Genomic DNA, 18,254 nt, shown 5'->3' with positions numbered 1-18,254 from the left:
TATATTAGATATAATTTTCCAATAGAGGCAATGGAATCTAAAAAATAATACAAACAAATGTATAGGCAAAACAAAAACTCACAGGTACAGAAAACAAACTAGCGGTTATCATAGGGAATAGGGAAGGAGGAGGGGCAAATTAGGGGTATGAGATTAACAGATACAAACTACCATGTATAAAATGGATAAGCAACAGGAATATATTGCACAGCACATGGAATTATAGCCATTATCTTCTTATAACTTTCAATGGAGTATGATCTATAAAAATACTGAATCATTATGCTATACACCTCCTCCTGAAACTAATATAATATTGTAAATCAACTATACTTCTATTAAAAATAAATAAATAAACAAATGGTGCTGAACAACTGGACATCAAAATGTAAAGAAATTAATCTAGATACAAACCTTATACACCCTTCACAAAAATTAACTGAAAATGGATCAAAGATCTAAATTAAAAATGTAAAACTATAGGGACTTCCCCCATGGTCCAGTGGTAAGGAATTCACCTTCCAATGCAGGGGACGTGGGTTCGATCCCTGGTTGGGGAACTAAGATCCCACATGCTGAGGGGCAACTAAGCCCGTGCGCCACAACTACAGAGCCCAGACACCCTGGAGCCCATGTGCCACAACTAGAAAGAGAAAACCCACGTGCCACAACTAGAGAGAAGCCCGCACGCCGCAACGAAGACCTGACGGGAACTATAAAACAGCTGAGCAGGGACAGAGTAAGGGTCTTATCCCAAGTATATAGCCCAGTTCTAATAACTTTGGGCAGGTTACTCACTTTTTAAGCCTCAGGTTCCTCATCTGTGTAATAGAGATAATAATAGTATATAATCCTCAGGTTTACTAGGGGATTAAATGAGGTAATGCATGGAAATTTGGACATAGAGTACTCAGTAAACATTAGCTATTATTGTTAATATTACTATTTCTCCTTACCTAAGTATCCCTCCTACATAAATGTAAGGTGAAAGAGACCAAGTTACTAGTTAGAATATCAAGGGATAAATATAAATCGCTAGAAAAAGAATGAATCTCTACCAGTAGCTTTTGACTGTTCTCTGATGATGAAAGAAAAGGTTTTCTTTCTGGAATTCACCTCCTCTGGCATCATTTGGCTCAGTTTAGTAACCCACAAGGCAGGTACAGGTGACTGTGGGGCATGTCCTCCACTAACTCTTCCTGTGGTACACGTAGGAGGTAAGGACTCCAAGGGATATGACCAGAGGTGTGTGTGCGGGGGGAGCTCTGGTTCTGATCCACAACATTCAGGCTCTGCTGACAGGGGAGGAGGCTTCTTTGGCCACTAGGTGAAGCTGAGAGCTTTGTCCTTTTATCTAAGGGTCAGTAAGGTGAATGAAAGAAACCTGGAAGATAGAAGGGGCTTCTTACCTACTTACCAGTTTTGGCATACCTCTCCACTTCACTCACTCCTTGGCAGGGAGTGGATGTTTAAAGGTTATTGTTAATTTTGTGGTTCTGGGGTGGGTTTTGTCTTGATTTTTTGCAGAGATCTTATGCTTGACCTGCTCTTGAATCCCCCTTTTCAATTGAGAGTTGCAGAGGAGTATGATGGGGACTTCCCTGTTGGCACAGTGGTTAAGACTCCACACTCTCAACACAGGGGGCCTGGGTTCAATCCTTGGTCAGGGAACTAGGGCCCACATGCATGCTGCAACTAAGAGTTCACATGCCACAACTAAGGAGCTGGCGAGCCACAACTAAGACCTGGCACAATCGAAAAAAAAAAAAGGAGTATGATGATTTTTTCACATTTAAGTGACGGGAGCAATATGAAAATGACCCAATGCTAAATCCTTATGGTAACAGTCTTTTCTCTCACTTCGTAGGCTTGGGTTAGCTAGTATAACATGGAGGATAAGAGAGAAAAGTGTGTTTCAATGACACACTGCTACAGAAAAGCAAATGCCTTGCCAGTGATGCTGATTCATTGCCAAGTTGCACAATTCTGAAAAAGTCAATTGAGTTATCCTGAGTGCAATCTTTAACCAGCTCCCCTTCCTGTTCATACATACATATTCATCACTTTTATCAGAAGATAATCCATTCTGGAAAGGCAGCTGCTTTCTAAATAAATTGCTGTTCCTTAGCAGCTAAATCCAACAGGCTGTTTTTCTCACTTCAGTGAATTTGTTCTGACAACAGTGCATGCCAGTCATTTGCTCTTTTCTTTTCATAATTTGGTTTTATTATTAATCTATTCATTATGTTTATTGGCTCTGTCCATTATTTGAGAACCTTAGTGCATATTTACAAGTGCAATAAAAAGAGACAGCCTCAGCCATTATAGCTTAGAGTCTAATAGGCAATGACATAAAATGATCCCTCTCTCGTCTACCTCTGACTGAAACTATGTGGGGCTATTGGGTTGACTGACCAAACTGACTAGCTAAAGCAGTATGATCCAGATAATACAACCAGGTAAGTAGTTCCCTTGATTTTTCCCTCAACCAATTCAAATTCAAGGGCTGTTAATTGTTCTTTTTAAAAATTATTGACATAAAATTCACATGCCATAAAATTCACTCCTAAGTGTACAATTCAGTGGTTTTTACTATATTCACAAAGTTGTGTAGCCATAACCACCGTCTAATTCCAGAACATTTTCATCCACCCACAAAAGAATCCCTTACCCAACAGCAGCCACTCTCCTCCCCAACCAGCTCCTGGAAACTATAAATTTACTTTCTATGTCTATGGATTCACTTATTCTGGACATTTTATATAATGGAATAATATGTGGACTTTTGTGTGTGTCTTCTTTCAACAGGCATACTATTTTCAAGGTTCACCCATGTTGTAGCATATATTAGTACTTCAATCCTTTTTTATTGTTATTACTTTAGTTTTTTAGAGCCGTTTTAGGTTCACAGCAAAATTGAGAGGAAGGATAGAGATTTCCCATATACCCCCTGCCCCCACACATTCATAGCCTCCTCCATTATCAACATCCCTCACCAGAGTGGTCAATCTGTTAAAATGGAAGAACCTACGGTGACACATCATAATCACCCAAAGCCCATAGTTTACATTAGAATTCACTCTCGGTGTTGTACATTCTATGGGTTTGGACAAATGTATAGTGACATGTATGCATCATTATAGTATCATACAGAGTATATGCACTGACCCTCAACTCCTGGCAACCATAGATCTTTTTACCATTTTCATAGTTTTGCGTTTTCCAGATGTCATATAGTTGGAATCATACAGTATGTAGCCTTTTCAGATTGGCTTCTTTCACTTAGTAATATGCATTTAAGTTCTTCCATGTCTTTTCATGGCTTGATAGCTCATTTACTTTTAGCACTAAATAATATTCCATTGTCTAGATGTACCACTGCTTATCCATTCACCTACTGAAGGACATCTTGGTTGCTTCTAACTTTTGTCAATTATGAATAAAGCTGCTATAAATATCCATATATGGGTTTTTGTGTGGTAATAAGTTTTCAGCTCCTTTGGGTAGATACCAAGAAGCATGAATGCTGGATAACATGGTAAGAGTATGTTTTGCTTTGTAAGAAATTGCCAAACTGTCTTCCAAAGTGGCTGTACCGTTTTACATTCCTACCAGCAATGTATGAGTTTCCATTGCTCCACAATCCTCACGAGCATTTGGTGTTGTCAGTGTTTGGGATTTTGGCCATTCTAATAGGTGTGTAGTGTATCTTGTTGTTTTTATTCGCATTTTTCTGGTGACATATGATGTGGAGCATCTTTTCATATTTACCATCGGTATCTATTCTTTGGTGAAGTGTCTGTTAAAGTCTTTGGCCCACTTTTTTTTTTTAATGTGTATGACTTTAATAAATTGAAGATTAATTTTACTGGGTTTTTTTTTACTTTTTTTTTTACATCTTTATTGGAGTATAATTGCTTTACAATGGTGTGTTAGTTTCTGCTTTATAACAAAGTGAATCGGTTATACATATACATATGTTCCCATATCTCTTCCCTCTTGCGTCTCCCTCCCTCCCACCCTCCATATCCCACCCCTCTAGGGGGTCACAAAGCACAGAGCTGATCTCCCTGTGCTATGCGGCTGCTTCCCACTAGCTATCTATTTTACGTTTGGTAGTGTATATATGTCCGTGCCTCTCTCTCGCTTTGTCACAGCTTACCCTTCCCCCTCCCCATATCGTCAAGTCCATTCTCTGGTAGGTCTGTGTCTTTATTCCTTTCTTACCCCTAGGTTCTTCATGACATTTTTTTTTCTTAAATTCCATATATATGTGTTAGCATACAGTATTTGTCTTTCTCTTTCTGACTTACTTCACTCTGTATGACAGACTCTAGTTCCATCCACCTCATTACAAATATCTCAATTTCGTTTCTTTTGATGGCTGAGTAATATTCCATTGTATATATGTGCCACATCTTCTTTATCCATTCATCCGATGATGGACACTTAGGTTGTTTCCATCTCCAGGCTATTGTAAATAGAGCTGCAATGAACATTTTGGTACATGACTCTTTTTGAATTATGGTTTTCTCAGGGTATATGCCCAGTAGTGAGATTGCTGGGTCATATGGTAGTTGTATTTGTAGTTTTTTAAGGAACCTCCATGCTGTTCTCCATAGTGGCTGTACCAATTCACATTCCCACCAACAGTGCAAAAGTGTTCCCTTTTCTCCACACCCTCTCCAGCATTTATTGTTTCTAGATTTTTTGATGATGGCCATTCTGACTGGTGTGAGATGATATCTCATTGTAGTTTTGACTTGCATTTCTCTAATGATTAATGATGTTGAGCATTCCTTCATGTGTTTGTTGGCAGTCTGTATATCTTCGTTGGAGAAATGTCTATTTAGGTCTTTTGTCTGGCCCACTTTTAAATTGGGTTGTTTGTCTTCTTATTGTTGAGTTTTAAAGTTATTTGTATATTTTGGATAAGTCCTTTATCAGCCGTGTCTTTTGCAAATATTTTCTCCCAGTTTATGGTTATCTCCTCATTCTCTTGACACTGTCTTTCACAGAGTAGAAGCTATTAATTTTAATGAAGTCCAACATCAATTAATTTTTTCAAGAATTGTGCCTTTGATGTTGTATTTAAACTCATTGCCATATCCAAGGTAGTTTAGTGTTTCTCCTATGTTATCTTCAAGGAGTTTTATAGTTTTACATTTTTATTTATTTATTTATTGGCTGCGTCAGGTCTTCTCCAAGGGAAGAACATTGAATGTAGGAAAGCAGGAAGAAGGAGGCTCTTCACATGGCCACTCTTCTCCCATTAGTGATCCTGGTTGCAGAGGAGGATAAATCACAGCTTCCCAAGGGTAAAGCCAGGATTCATTGACTCAATGGCTCAACTAGACATTTTGCTGGCAGCCTTTGGTATTTCTGCATTTTTAGAGTTGGGGGGAAAATGACCTTAGAAACCAAAAGATATGCCACAAAAGAACTTCTTCATGGAGGATTGTGTTAAGATAAAATTACTGAGACTATTTGTTGTAAAGTATTGCTAAATTTTCAATTTGTGTGTGTTTTCTTAAAACTTGTCTTATATGAAAAGGCACCTGGTTCCTTTAACTGGAAGCCCTTTGTTTCTGCAACAACTTTGTAGAGCAACTGCTGTGAGAAATCATTTTATGCAAACTTAAGGGCTTCCTAGTGAGGAAAAACTGTTTCAAAGAGGAATAGCTCCTATTATTGTTCTGAGGAGAATAAAATATTATTCCCTTATCATGAAAAAGATAGTCACAGAGGTTCATGCTACAGATACAACCAACATGACTAATTGTTCTCTTTCCACTTATGCTGCTTATAAGAGAAGAAGTAAAAGAAGCAGGATAAGATGAGCCAGAGGGGGGCTTCCCTGGTGGTGCAGTGGTTGAGAATCTGCCTGCCAATGCAGGGGATATGGGTTCGCGCCCCAGTCTGGGAAGATCCCACATGCCGCGGAGCAACTGGGCCCATGAGCCACAACTACTGAGCCTGCGCATCTGGAGCCTGTGCTCCGCAACAAGAGAGGCCGTGATAGTGAGAGGCCTGCGCACTGCAATGAAGAGTGGCCCCTGCTTGCCACAACTAGACAAAGCCCTCGCACAGAAACGAAGACCCAACACGGCGAAAAATAAATAAATTTATTTAAAAAAATAGAGTTCAACTATGGGGTTTATTTAAAAAAAAAAAGATGAGCCAGAGGGGAAGGCAGCGGAGTTCTATATTCAGTCCTAATAGTCAAGCAGGGTAAAGAAATCACTCATGGCTGTGACTGAGGGAAGTTGTGGTAAATTTTTGATACAAAGATCACATTAAATCCCTGCTTTATCCTAATAAGATATTCCAGGAATGAAAGCAATATAAGAACTCAGATGAGTTAGAAGGAAACCTTTACCAAAGCCTGAGAATATGAATCAGGATTAGACTGAGCAGTGATATACAATGTGAGAAAGAGTTCTGATTTTTACCTAAGTGTTTATTCAATTTTTTAAATTTTATTTTTATTTTTTATTGAAGTATAGTTGATTTACAATGTGGTACCAATTTCTGCTGTACAGCAAAGTGACTCAATTATCCACGTATAGACATTCTTTTCTAAGTGTTTATTTGAATCTTGTACTTTCCATATACTTATAATATTTTAAATGGTTGTGTTTAATGTTGGCTATTTAAATAATAAACTTTGCTTTCTAAAAAAATGAAGAATAATATAACAGAAATCTTTTATTTTTTTATTTTATTTTATTTTATTTTTTGCGGTACGCGGGCCTCTCACTGTTGTGGCCTCTCCTGTTGCGGAGCACAGACTCCGGACGCGCAAGCTCAGTGGCCATGGCTCATGGGCCCAGCCACTCCGCGGCATGTGGGATCTTCCCGGACCGGGGCACGAACCTGTGTCCCCTGCATCGGCAGGCGGACTCTCAACCACTGCGCCACCAGGGAAACCCTATAACAGAAATCTTAACCAAGTATTCTCTTTCTGTTACCTGTACTCAGGGTTACCTGGCTATTTGGACCATGAGATAGATAATTATGAAGTCATTCGGAAAGCAATGGGCTACGTTGCCTTCTCTCTGAAAAGGACCAATCTTGATTAATAACACTCTCTAGATAATATTAGATGTTTGTCCCTTATTCTCATCTTACTTGTCCCTTATTTTCCCCTTATTATCTTATTCCATATTTCACAGCAGTCCCAGGTAGAAATCTAGTCTAAAGCTTCCTGCCTTGACTAAATTCAATTTCTTATCTAATGTACACAGAAGAAAAGCCACCAGTGTTTGTCCTGGGGTGAGTAGTGAGAAATGAGGAGAGAAGGAAAAAGGATTTTCAAGGCTAGGAGACAAATTTAAAAGACCAGAGACATGCTTTCTGTATTCCCTTGCACGAGATATGAAGATCCACACAGGAGGAAGAGAAGGGGAGGCAAAGAGGGGCCTCATCCATCGGGATGGCACAGATAAGCACAGCTATGTTAGTTCCTGTCATACTGCCTGGTTGTTTGCTGGGTCTGTCCCATACATTCAGGTCAGGAAGAAGATTTTCACCCAGGGAATGTCCCAAGTACTACAATCAAAGCATTGCAAAATGTCTTGTTCTTCTGTAGTTGCAAAACTCCTTCATAGGGCTTCCCTGGTGGTGCGGTGGTTGAGAGTCCGCCTACCGATGCAGGGGACACAGATTTGTGCCCCGGTCTGGGAAGATCCCACATGCCATGGAGTGGCTGGGCCCTTGAGCCATGGCCGCTGAGCCTGCGCATCCAGAGCCTATGCTCCGCAATGGGAGAGGCCACAACAGTGAGAGGCCCGCATACCGCAAAAAACAAACAAAAAAAACTCCTTCATATATTTTTTGGCAGCTATCTAAGACCTCTTTATCTCTCAGGATCCCAAATGTGTCATCATATTATGGAAATCTGCAGGTCAATATTCTTAGCTCAGAAGAAGACTGTTCATTTATTCAACAAATGTATATGGAATTCCTGCCATGAGAGATCTAGCAACTGGGAGTACAAATAAGGCAAAATCCCCTCTCTCTATTGTGTGTCCTGGGAAAGAGTAAACAAGAACTACAAAGCCCCTGGTTTTGTGGGGCTTAAAGTCTGTAGGAAAGACTGATGATTAACCCAATAGTATTAGAAGGTGGATAAACATGAAGATAGGGGAAGCACACTATAATGGGAGAACAGAGCAAGGGGGATTGACCCTCAGGAAAGGGTATCAGGGAAAACTTCCAAAGCTAGGGACATTTTAGTAAGACCTAAAGTGTGAGTAGAAGTTAGTCTGGTGAAGAAGAAGGTAAAAAGGTTATCAGACAGTGGGAACAGCACACAGAAAAGCCCAAAGATGAAAGAACCCCAGTATGGCTAGAGAATGGAGTGTCTGTGTGTGTGTGTGTACACATGAGATGGGGAGAGGTAGGGTAACGGGAGGCATCTCAGACATAAGATGCCTACCCAGTAGCCAATCTGCCACTTCTTTCTAGATAAACCCCAGTGGACATTCCTTAATCATAGGGAAGAAGGCCTCTACCTCAGCGTCCAGAATAAATCATGATTGGCCTAGTTTCATTTCTCTCTTGACCAGTGATTGGCCTACTAGCAGGCACATATGAAAAGAGGAGCCTCCCCTTGAGAGGGCCACAGGGAACGGTTAGCCTCTGGGAAGAACTGGACTTCAATTAAAGCCTGAAGAAGTAGGAAGAAACAGTTAAAGATGGAGGAGAGTTTATCAATCATAGGAAAGATTTCATGGAAACTGTGTGGCAGAGCAACAGTGGGAAATTGAATCAAAAGCACAGAACACAGAGATGTGAGTGGAGGAGTAGATAACAGGAAGAGATTGCATACTAGGTGGTGAGAAAAGATAAATGGTTACATGGCAAAATGGGCTTAGCTAATTAGGATCCTTTTAGTTGAAAGGAATAGAAAGTCCCTTGAATTGGTATGTTTTACTTTTTTAAAATTTATTTTATTTATTTTTGGCTGCGTTGGGTCTTTGTTGCTGCGTGCGGACTTTCTCTAGTTGTGGCGAGCGGGGGCTACTCTTTGTTGCAGTGTGCGGGCTTCTCATTATGGTGGCTTCTCTTGTTGCAGAGCGTGGGCTCTAGGCACGTGGGCTTCAAGAGTTGTGGCATGCAGGCTCAGTAGTTGTGGGATACGGGCTTAGTTGCTCCACGGCATGTGGGATCTTCCCAGACCAGGGCTCGAACCTGTGTCACCTGCATTGGCAGGCAGATTCTTAACCACTGTGCCACTAGGGAAGCCCAAATTGGTATTTTTTTTAAAAAGGAAGTGCAGGGGGATTTGGCATAAGGATACAGAAGTCTTTCATGGAACCAACGGTAAGAATGCAGCTGGACCTGAGGAAGAAGCTGGAAGCAAGAACTATTATGTCTTTGCTTCTCTTTGCCCGTTTTCTTTCTTCTTATCTCTATACACAATTAATTAATTTTCTCTGCTTCTTTGTCCAAAGAGTGGATGCAGATCTCAAATTTACACATGCTGTTTCCAAGCAAATGAGCTAGCAAATTGTAACCAAATTCAGACCCAGTTCCAAAATCCCAGGAGGGAAGATCTGATTGTCACAGCCTGGGTAGGTGTCCATCCCTATTCCTATTGGCCAGGAGAGCAGAGTCACATGGGATAAACATGACAGTTAGCCCTGAACTCCAGTGGGTCAGGAGCGCTGCCCCAAATTGTGATTCAGGAAGTTGACTCTAATGCACTCAAGACAATTTATCCTTACAAGTGCTTTTCTGGCTATATGGGATTGGCAATAGTGGGGGGCTCTCTGGCCTCTCAGGGATTAGCTAACTCCTGGGTAAATTACCTCTCTGAGGCATATCAGAGGTCTGAGGGCTGTTAAGACCCCAGTTTCTCTGTATGGTGTCCCCTGTGGTCCAAAATGAATGAGACTTCCAAACTACACAGCTTCCAAGAAAGGGGGTGACTTGAGGCCTACAGATGTGTGTGAAGGTACATGTGATGACGTTCCCTCTCTTTCCTCCATTCAGTGGCTGCCCTTTGCCATCCAAGTACCCACTATACTGCAGGGGTTCTAAGTTTTTTGTGGACACCAGAATTAACTGGAGAGCTTGTTAAAATTCAGATTCCCAGGTCCAATCCTAGCAATTCCAATTCAGTGATTTGGGGCAATATCTAGGAATCCTCATTTTTTTTAAATATTTTATATTGGAGGATAGTTGATTTACAATGTTGTGTTAGTTTCAGGTGTACAGCAAAGTGATTTAGTTATTCGTGTATTATTCTTTTTCAGATTCTTTTCCCATATAGGTTATCACAAAGTATTGAGTGTAGTTCCCTGTGCTATACAGTAGGTCCTTGTTGATTATCTATTTTATATATAGTAGTGTGTATATACAGGAATCTTCATTTTAAACAAGTACCTCAGGTGATTCTGGTGCATGAATTCCTTGAATCACACTTTGAGAAATTTGGTACTACCAGCTTGATGGCAATTTTCAAGGCCCTAATAATGCAACCAGCTAAAAGTCACTCCTTAAAGCTATATTTAGCTCATTTTATATGTTTACATACATCAAACTATTTCCTTTGTTGACTCAAATTTGCATTAAACACAAAAATGTCTTTTTTGGCATCATGTTTTACTTCTATTTCCCAATTTCACTCCCAACATTGAACTTGCTACTTCTTTTTTTTTTTTTTTTATAAATTTATTTATTTATTTTATTTTTGGCTGCATTGGGTCCCCGCTTCTGCGTGCGGGCCCTCCCCAGTTGTGGCAAGCGGGGGCTTCTTTTCATTTTGGTGTGCGGGATTCTCATTGCGTGGCTTCTCTTGTTGCGGAGCTCAGGCTCTAGGTGCGCGGGCTTCAGTAGTTGTGGCACACGGACTCAGTAGTTGTGGCTCGCGGGCTCTAGAGCGCAGGCTCAGTAGCTGTGGCACACAGGCTTAGTTGCTCTGCGGCATATGGGATCTTCCCAGACCAGGGCTTGAACCCGTGTCCCCTGTATTGGCAGACGGATTCTTAACCACTGCGCCACCAGGGAAGCCCCTGAAATTGCTACTTCTTAATAATTCTTGATGAATGCTTCTGACTCTATCTACTCAGCAAACTCTTTTCCTTTAGTAAATACTTTATTGCTGGTGACAGTCTGATGATCTTACTGTTTGTATCACTTGGCTAACATAGTTGTAGAGGTGGGAAAAGGAATGTTTTACCTTTTAACCTGTTACTTCTACTCCTTTTAGGTCAAAGGCTGGGTGTAAAAACATGCAACAAACAAAAATGTTAGGTTAAGTATGAAACTGAGAACCAGGAGTTCCAAATTACCAGTTTATCCTAAAATATAATAAAATCCCAGGATGCCAGAACTGGTAGAGAACTTAGAGTTTATCCGGTTCAATCCATCATTAGGTTGGCTGCAATAACATGAACTATTTATTAAGGAACTACTATGTATGGGGTATTCTCAGTGCTTTGTATGCATTATTTCATCTAATCTTCACAATAACACTTGAGTAAGGGATCATTATTCCTAATGGAGCCAGGGTTTTAAAAGCATCTCAATAGGCTTGATCAGTGAGGACAGCTAATAGGTATTAATATAAAGCCATTTACTTGGTCTCCAAACCTGGCTGCACAAGATTGGGGTGGGTAAGATTGGACTCCACAGAATTTTGTATGAAATGACATGTGTATTTTCACTGACTGTAAGTTAAATGGGAGGCAATAGAACCACTGCCAGAAAACCTAAGTACATGAACGGAAGCTTTGTCCACTCTATTCTCTGCTCATTGTTCTGTGGAGCTGATTCCAGGCCCCACAATTTATGAGAAATTTTGACCAACCAGACCCCCAAAGGAGAGATACAGGGTCTTGAAAGACATTTCCTCTGAAGAACATATAAAGGAATGGAGGATATTTAAACCCAATAACATGAAAGCTGCTTTGAATACTTGAAGAACCATGATATGCATTAGGGAAAGGACTATGTGGGGCTCTGAGAACAGCAAGAGGCACAATGAATGGGTCTCACAGGGAGAAAAATTTCAACACAAGGTAAGGAAGCACTTTCCAACGACGAGGACTGTCCATCAACAGCATGGATCCCTGTGTCAGGCAGCAGGCTCCTCATCCCTGGAAGCATCCATGAAAACGAAGAATACCACTTGCCCTGGAAGTTTGGGAGGAGATTCATCCCAGGATATGAGATTGTGTCCTATGACCTCTCAGATCCTTCCCAACTTTGAGAATTTATTATTCTGATACAACAAACAGGTAATAGAAAGCTACTATACAAGAGACACTGAATCAGTGCTTTGAAGCACAAAAATAAGGCATGATTCTTACATTCAAATTACCTGCCAACTAGTGGATAAAAAGACAGGTTAAGAAATAAATGTGATAATGCATAGTTCAAACTCCCCCTTTTACAACTGAGGTTAAAGTCAACATCTTTGTAGCTTCATTTATTGGTGAAAGAATTGAGATTGAGGGGTCGGGTGAGTATTGGATCAGGTGTTGCACATAGTAGAATGGAGATTCTATTTTGGGGTGACAATACTGTATTAAAGTGGTATTCAGGGGTTTTAGGGATGCCCTATGACCCCTCCATTTAAAAGATTCTGATCGTTACAGACAAAAGACGAAGTAAACCAGAGAAAGTAAAGCCATACTGTGCAATATCTGTAGATTAGTCTCTAAATTGCAGTGGCCTAGGCTGTACTCCTGGGAGAAATTCTTTCTCTAAGTTAGGTTGGCTTGAATGGCGTGGAAACAAAGCAGGCTGTTAGACTCTCTCTTTGTACCTTCCACAAACCCAAATCCCCATCCCAGATCCTGCAACTATAATAGGCAACAAGGAAAAGACAAACATCCGTTGCAGTTCCCATGTGGACTTGGCCTCTGCTACCTGTCGTGGGTCTTCCTAAACACTAGATCCTGCCATTATGTGGGAGAAGAGGAAGAAAGATGGCCAAGGCTGCCCTTGGAAGGAAGCAAAAGGAGAGGAGGAAACACCGCATTCATGCACACTGAGGCTGTTCTCTTTAAGAGCTTCACCTGCTGGTAACTGGCCAATCCAAACCTGGACTCCTCCTTAGGGGAGAGACTTCCTCTATTTCCCGAATCATCCTGTGAGAGGGCAGGGGGCAGGGAAGTGTGGGGTGAAAGAGAGGCCAAGAGGGGCTATGACTTTCTTCTCCTAGAGGTCAAATTGCTGTTTTATAGCATGAAGTTAATGACACCTATTTCTAAATTACCTAATAGGACTGTTTGGTGTGTTCATCACATCTTTTTCAGGGCTATGAGCTCTTTGAAGAAATGTTAACTGTGCTATGACTTCAGACTGAAAATTAGTTGGAATCTCAGAAAATAGTTTTTTGAAATACCTACATAAGAATTGACTGTGCATAAACTATGTAATAGACACTCTGTCAGCACCAACTAATAAATTATAAAATTTATTCTCATAATAACCCTGTGATTTAGGGATGATTACTAAAATAATAAAATGTTTTGCTTTCCATCACATGTAACTTTCACACAAACATACTTCTATTTATTCTGTGGCAAACTGTTCAAAAAACTTCTGAGTGTAGTTCTTAGTAATCTGACGTGTGTTTATGTTTCACAGGATTTTTTGATCTTGTATCTTCGTTGCCAGTACCCAGCCCTGGGTAATTCCTCATGTCTGTTCTCTCTGCTGCCACCCCCAGGCTACCGAGAATTTCTGTGAGTAACCACAAAGCCATACTCCCAGGGTCCACTCTGATATATGCAAACTCTCCTGGGCTGGACTCTTACTGCTATTCAGGCAATCACTTTACTTATCGCTGTTGACTCCCAGATACATCCCTTTTAGTATCTATTCTATATTTTTCCATACTCTCTAAACCTTCCCCCATTGACCCCACTCCTTCTCCAAGACCACTTCATTCTTAGCAGATGGCCATTCTACTATAATATGGCTCCCCCATTCTTTCAAATGGATGCTCCCCTGATTTCACTCCATAGAGACTTGATCACCATAGCAACCACTGCTGGCTTTGGTTCATTTCCTCAGAAGCCCCAACCGGCAGAGATGGCTGAATCAGGGAATTTTTGCAAGGAAATACTGGGAGCCCTTGGTACTGGGGGCTGAAATCTCAAAGGCAGCTCTAAATTTATCTAACCAGAAAGAAACAGATCCATAACCACAAAGGAAAAGCAAAAGGGGGTCTAGAAACAGCCATCTCTTGTCCTGCCAGCTTCTTGAGGGAAATCATAGGTTCTATGAAAAAATAGAAGTAGAGGTGGAATTTGAGATCCTAATATCAAAAGAATTATGCCTTGTTTCATTTGTTGTTTTGAATACATTAAAAGTGTGAACTTTAAAGACAGAAAATGAATATATGACATTGTTTATCCCTTAACTATAATTTCAAAACAGACTTATGGAGTTAAGGGGTGGAGTGATAGTTTAAGCCTATTTAGCAAACATTTGTTGCTGTTCTCTTTATGCCAGACACTGACTTAGGTGATGGAAAAGAAAGAATACAATATAGAACCTGTCCTAATGGGAGATACATACACACTAGGGGGAAACAAAAAAGTTTCCAATTAGACTTAAGTCAGCTCTTACAGAGGCATTTCTATCACAAAGCACAAGTATTTGTAAGCCTACATGGAATATCCATGAATTGGGGGAATGTTGTCCAATAAAGAAGGCACTCAGCCTTCATAGCACATCCAAGTTACCAAGGCAGTTCATTCCCTTTTGAATTAGTTCACCATGAGGCAGTAGCTCCCCTATAATGGACTCATCATTCACAGTTCCTGGGTTTTTGCATTTTCTCTTTCCTTCATCACGCTTATCCTTACTTCTACAGCAGCCGAAAAAGAAGCTCTCTTGGCCAAAATTTGAGGACAACAAGTTTAGGCTACACAGCAAAAAACTATAATAAGATGTGGTCACACTGTAGCCATATAAGGACAAAGTACAGCGGCAACACAAGAAAGGTGGTAATTTATGTTGTCCTGGGGACTTGGGAGAGGAAGAGCTGGCAATAGCTTCATAAAAGAGAAAATATTGGAGCTGTACTTTGTCCTCCTCCTTTATTCCTAGGTGATATTTTAAATCATATTCCCCTTATGGGGAAATTAAAAATTTAAAATGTTGGAAGAGAAGGGGAAATAAAACTAATTCCTTTATAATTCTTCCCAGCCTCAGTCTAGACTTGCCAGAGAGTCTTTGCTAGGTTATGGACTTAGGTGTTGTTATTAAGGATTGTGTAGGATAGAGCCTTATTCCCTCTATACCCCAGAAGGCAATAAACAGTTACTGATTCACTCTCCATATCCCTTAAGCTTGCATTACTTAATTTCTTTCTTCCCATTAAATTAGAAAAAATCTCTTATTTTTTTCCTCAAAGCGTTTTGGAAAGATGAAGGAAACCATCAAGTCTTAAGAGTATAGGAAACATTGGGGACACACATGGCGTTCAGATACTCTAGGTGTTGTCTAATGATATTTTTAAATGTCTTTCATTATTTTGTCATGTCCTTGAAATCCCATAAAAGCATAACAGAAATGAGCTTGGGAATTTTACTAAACTAAAATTTGTTAAGGAGGAGGGAAAGAAATGATGGTTTCCTTGATTTTCATTACTGTTCATGCCAAATTCCAGGAAAAAGTAAACTATCAGTCAAGACTCACAGTTCAATGATTCTATATAGGAAGCCAGGGCTAGAAGTTCAAAATTTAACAGGGTTGATGAAAGTAGAAAAGAATCAGCCATCAAAATCTCATTTCCCATGGGCAGCACTTTCTGTTCTACCCCCAAAATGTTTCTAGGGCTTCACCTATTATACTTAGAATCATCAACTTTGCTGAAAGCACTTTGAAGGTATTAATTATCTTACTTCCTTTCCTAATTAGTTATGGGGCACATCTCTAGAGAACTGAAAGGGGATGGGTATCAGGAACGTTTCCTTGATGACAGGAAACCAAGTGACAAAAGAGAGGTGATTTGTCCCAAGATACCTAAAGGCAAATTGGAAATGACAGCTAGACTGAAGTCTGGTTCAGCCTGAATAAAGAAAAATTCTACTTCATTCACTGACACCAAAATATTCGCCTTCACCTACAAAATGATTTTCTTTCTGGCATGATTTTTTTTTCCTTCCTTCAGCCTCAGAGATAATACTAATGATTACCAGTGATGGTAGTGAAAGCCAAGCCTAATCACCATAATTGACAATTAAGTTGGGTAACAACACAGAGACAGGTGATTTCACACAGGGCTAATGAAAATGGGCTATTAAAACCCACACACGTTTGGCAGCAATTATGAGCTCCTGGAACCATTTGCTTTGAAATGTGCACATTTCACAGGCGGCTGCCTGCCAGTGAGACAACTCTGAGCAGGACCAAGAAAGGAAGAGGAAAAGAAAGAGTCGCCAGAGATTGCTGGAGGTGCCGTTTCCCTTTAGTGGTTTGCTGGATCTTTATTATTACGTGCCTGATATTTTAAAGCCAAAGAAAAATGCTTAATTCACAGTTCTAGGGAATGATGACCCATTTTCCTACAAAGCCACAATGGGACTGGCAAGGGACAAGGGATTGGGTGCGAACAAATCCATGGGGGCAGAGTAGAAGGGATCTGTGGAATTAAGGGCGGACCATGTGGGAGAAAGTTGGGTTTCCTGTCTAGAGTGCGCCAGAGGCCCTTATTTTAACAATTTTCACAAAAAGTAAAGTAGAAGTAATTCCTGCTTCCCAAGGATGACAGAGAATAGTTAAATAAGTTCAGTTCCTTAAAGGCACTTGGATTCAGGAGGTGAAGTTACTTGACTGGTTCACTACTATTACTCCTTTATACTCAGTCTGCCACCATTCTGCTAAGAGCCCCTGTCCATTAAGCTTGCACTATTTGGATCTACCGGTTATCAGGGAAGTTAATTAGCTTGTTTTAATAACAGGAAACCAGACTTTGTCAACTCAGTGTCACTGGCACAGGATGGAAGTGTACACTTAACAAGGGTGAAGATGGGTCATCAGACCCATTTTCATCTTGAATATTTTGACTTAAGGTAGAGCAGTGTGTTGAAAGTGGAGGGACATAGGGTTGACTGAGGAAGTTCGAAAGGGTAAAGAGAAGAAAAACTTGGCACAAGTCACAATTAAACTTTGGGATGAACAGAAGCTACAGGAAGGTTTAAGGCAAGGTGCCACCATTATTGCTGCCTTAATCAAAGAAAGAAATTACAGACTCATTGGTCAACTACTGGTAGCATAAAGAACATGGAAAAAATTACCTACTGTGTTCTTAGAAACATTTACCTAAGTATCTCTTTTGTGCTTCTCTGCGAATTGCATATGGCAGAATGTTTAAGTCGTCCTTTATGTCTTTTATAATTTGGAGGATGTGATGCTTAGGTGAACTTGAAAACTTTTTATGCATGTCAAATATAAATTGCCTAAACCGGAAAAGAACAGATAAGTGGAAAATAATAGCCTTCACATAAAGAATCTTTTCACAAAGGCATGAAAGGTAAAATAGAAATAATGATGAGTCAGCTAATTCTTCAAGGAATGAGAATTTAGAAAATGTCAACTATTATCTCTATGTTAATTAGTAAATCACAGTATAATGAAACTAATAAATAAGATTAATGAGTATTGTTTATTCTAAAAAAAAAAAAAAAAACAGGAAACCAGATGACAAAAAGCAGTAACTAGTTGTCTTAATGCAGTCTGGGAATAACATCTAAATATATTCAAATATGGCAATTGAATCTTGTTTTTTATCCACTCTGACAATCTCTTTTTCTTAAATTTTTTAAATTAATTAATTTATTTATTTATTTATTTTTGGCTCTGTTGGGTCTTTGTTGCTGTGTGCGGGCTGTCTCTACTTGTGGCGAGAGGGAGCTACTCTTTGTTGCAGTGTGAGGGCTTCCCTTGTTGCGGAGCACGGGCTCTAGGCATGCGGGCTTCAGTAGCTGTGGCACATGGGCTCAGCAGTTGTGGCTCGCAGGCTCCAGAGTGCAGGCTCAGTAGTTGTGGAGCATGGGCTTAGTTGCTCCACGGCATGTGGGATCTTCCCGGACCAGGGTTTGAACTTGTGTCCCCTGCATTGGCAGGCAGATTCTTAACCACTGTGCCACCAGGGAGGTCCTGACAATCTCTCTTTTAATTGATGCATTTAGAGCACTCATATTTAAAATGATTATTGATATCACTGGATTAATATCTACTATATTTGTAATTGTTTCTTATTTATTGAAGTAGATCTTTTTTGT

Source organism: Aethalodelphis obliquidens, unplaced genomic scaffold, assembly GCF_003676395.1.
Source record: "Aethalodelphis obliquidens isolate GAN/ISIS:26980383/991018 unplaced genomic scaffold, ASM367639v1 scaffold70, whole genome shotgun sequence".
Lineage (NCBI taxonomy): Eukaryota > Metazoa > Chordata > Mammalia > Artiodactyla > Delphinidae > Aethalodelphis > Aethalodelphis obliquidens.
The sequence above is the reverse complement of the archived record's forward strand: the minus strand, read 5'-3'. Positions refer to the sequence as shown.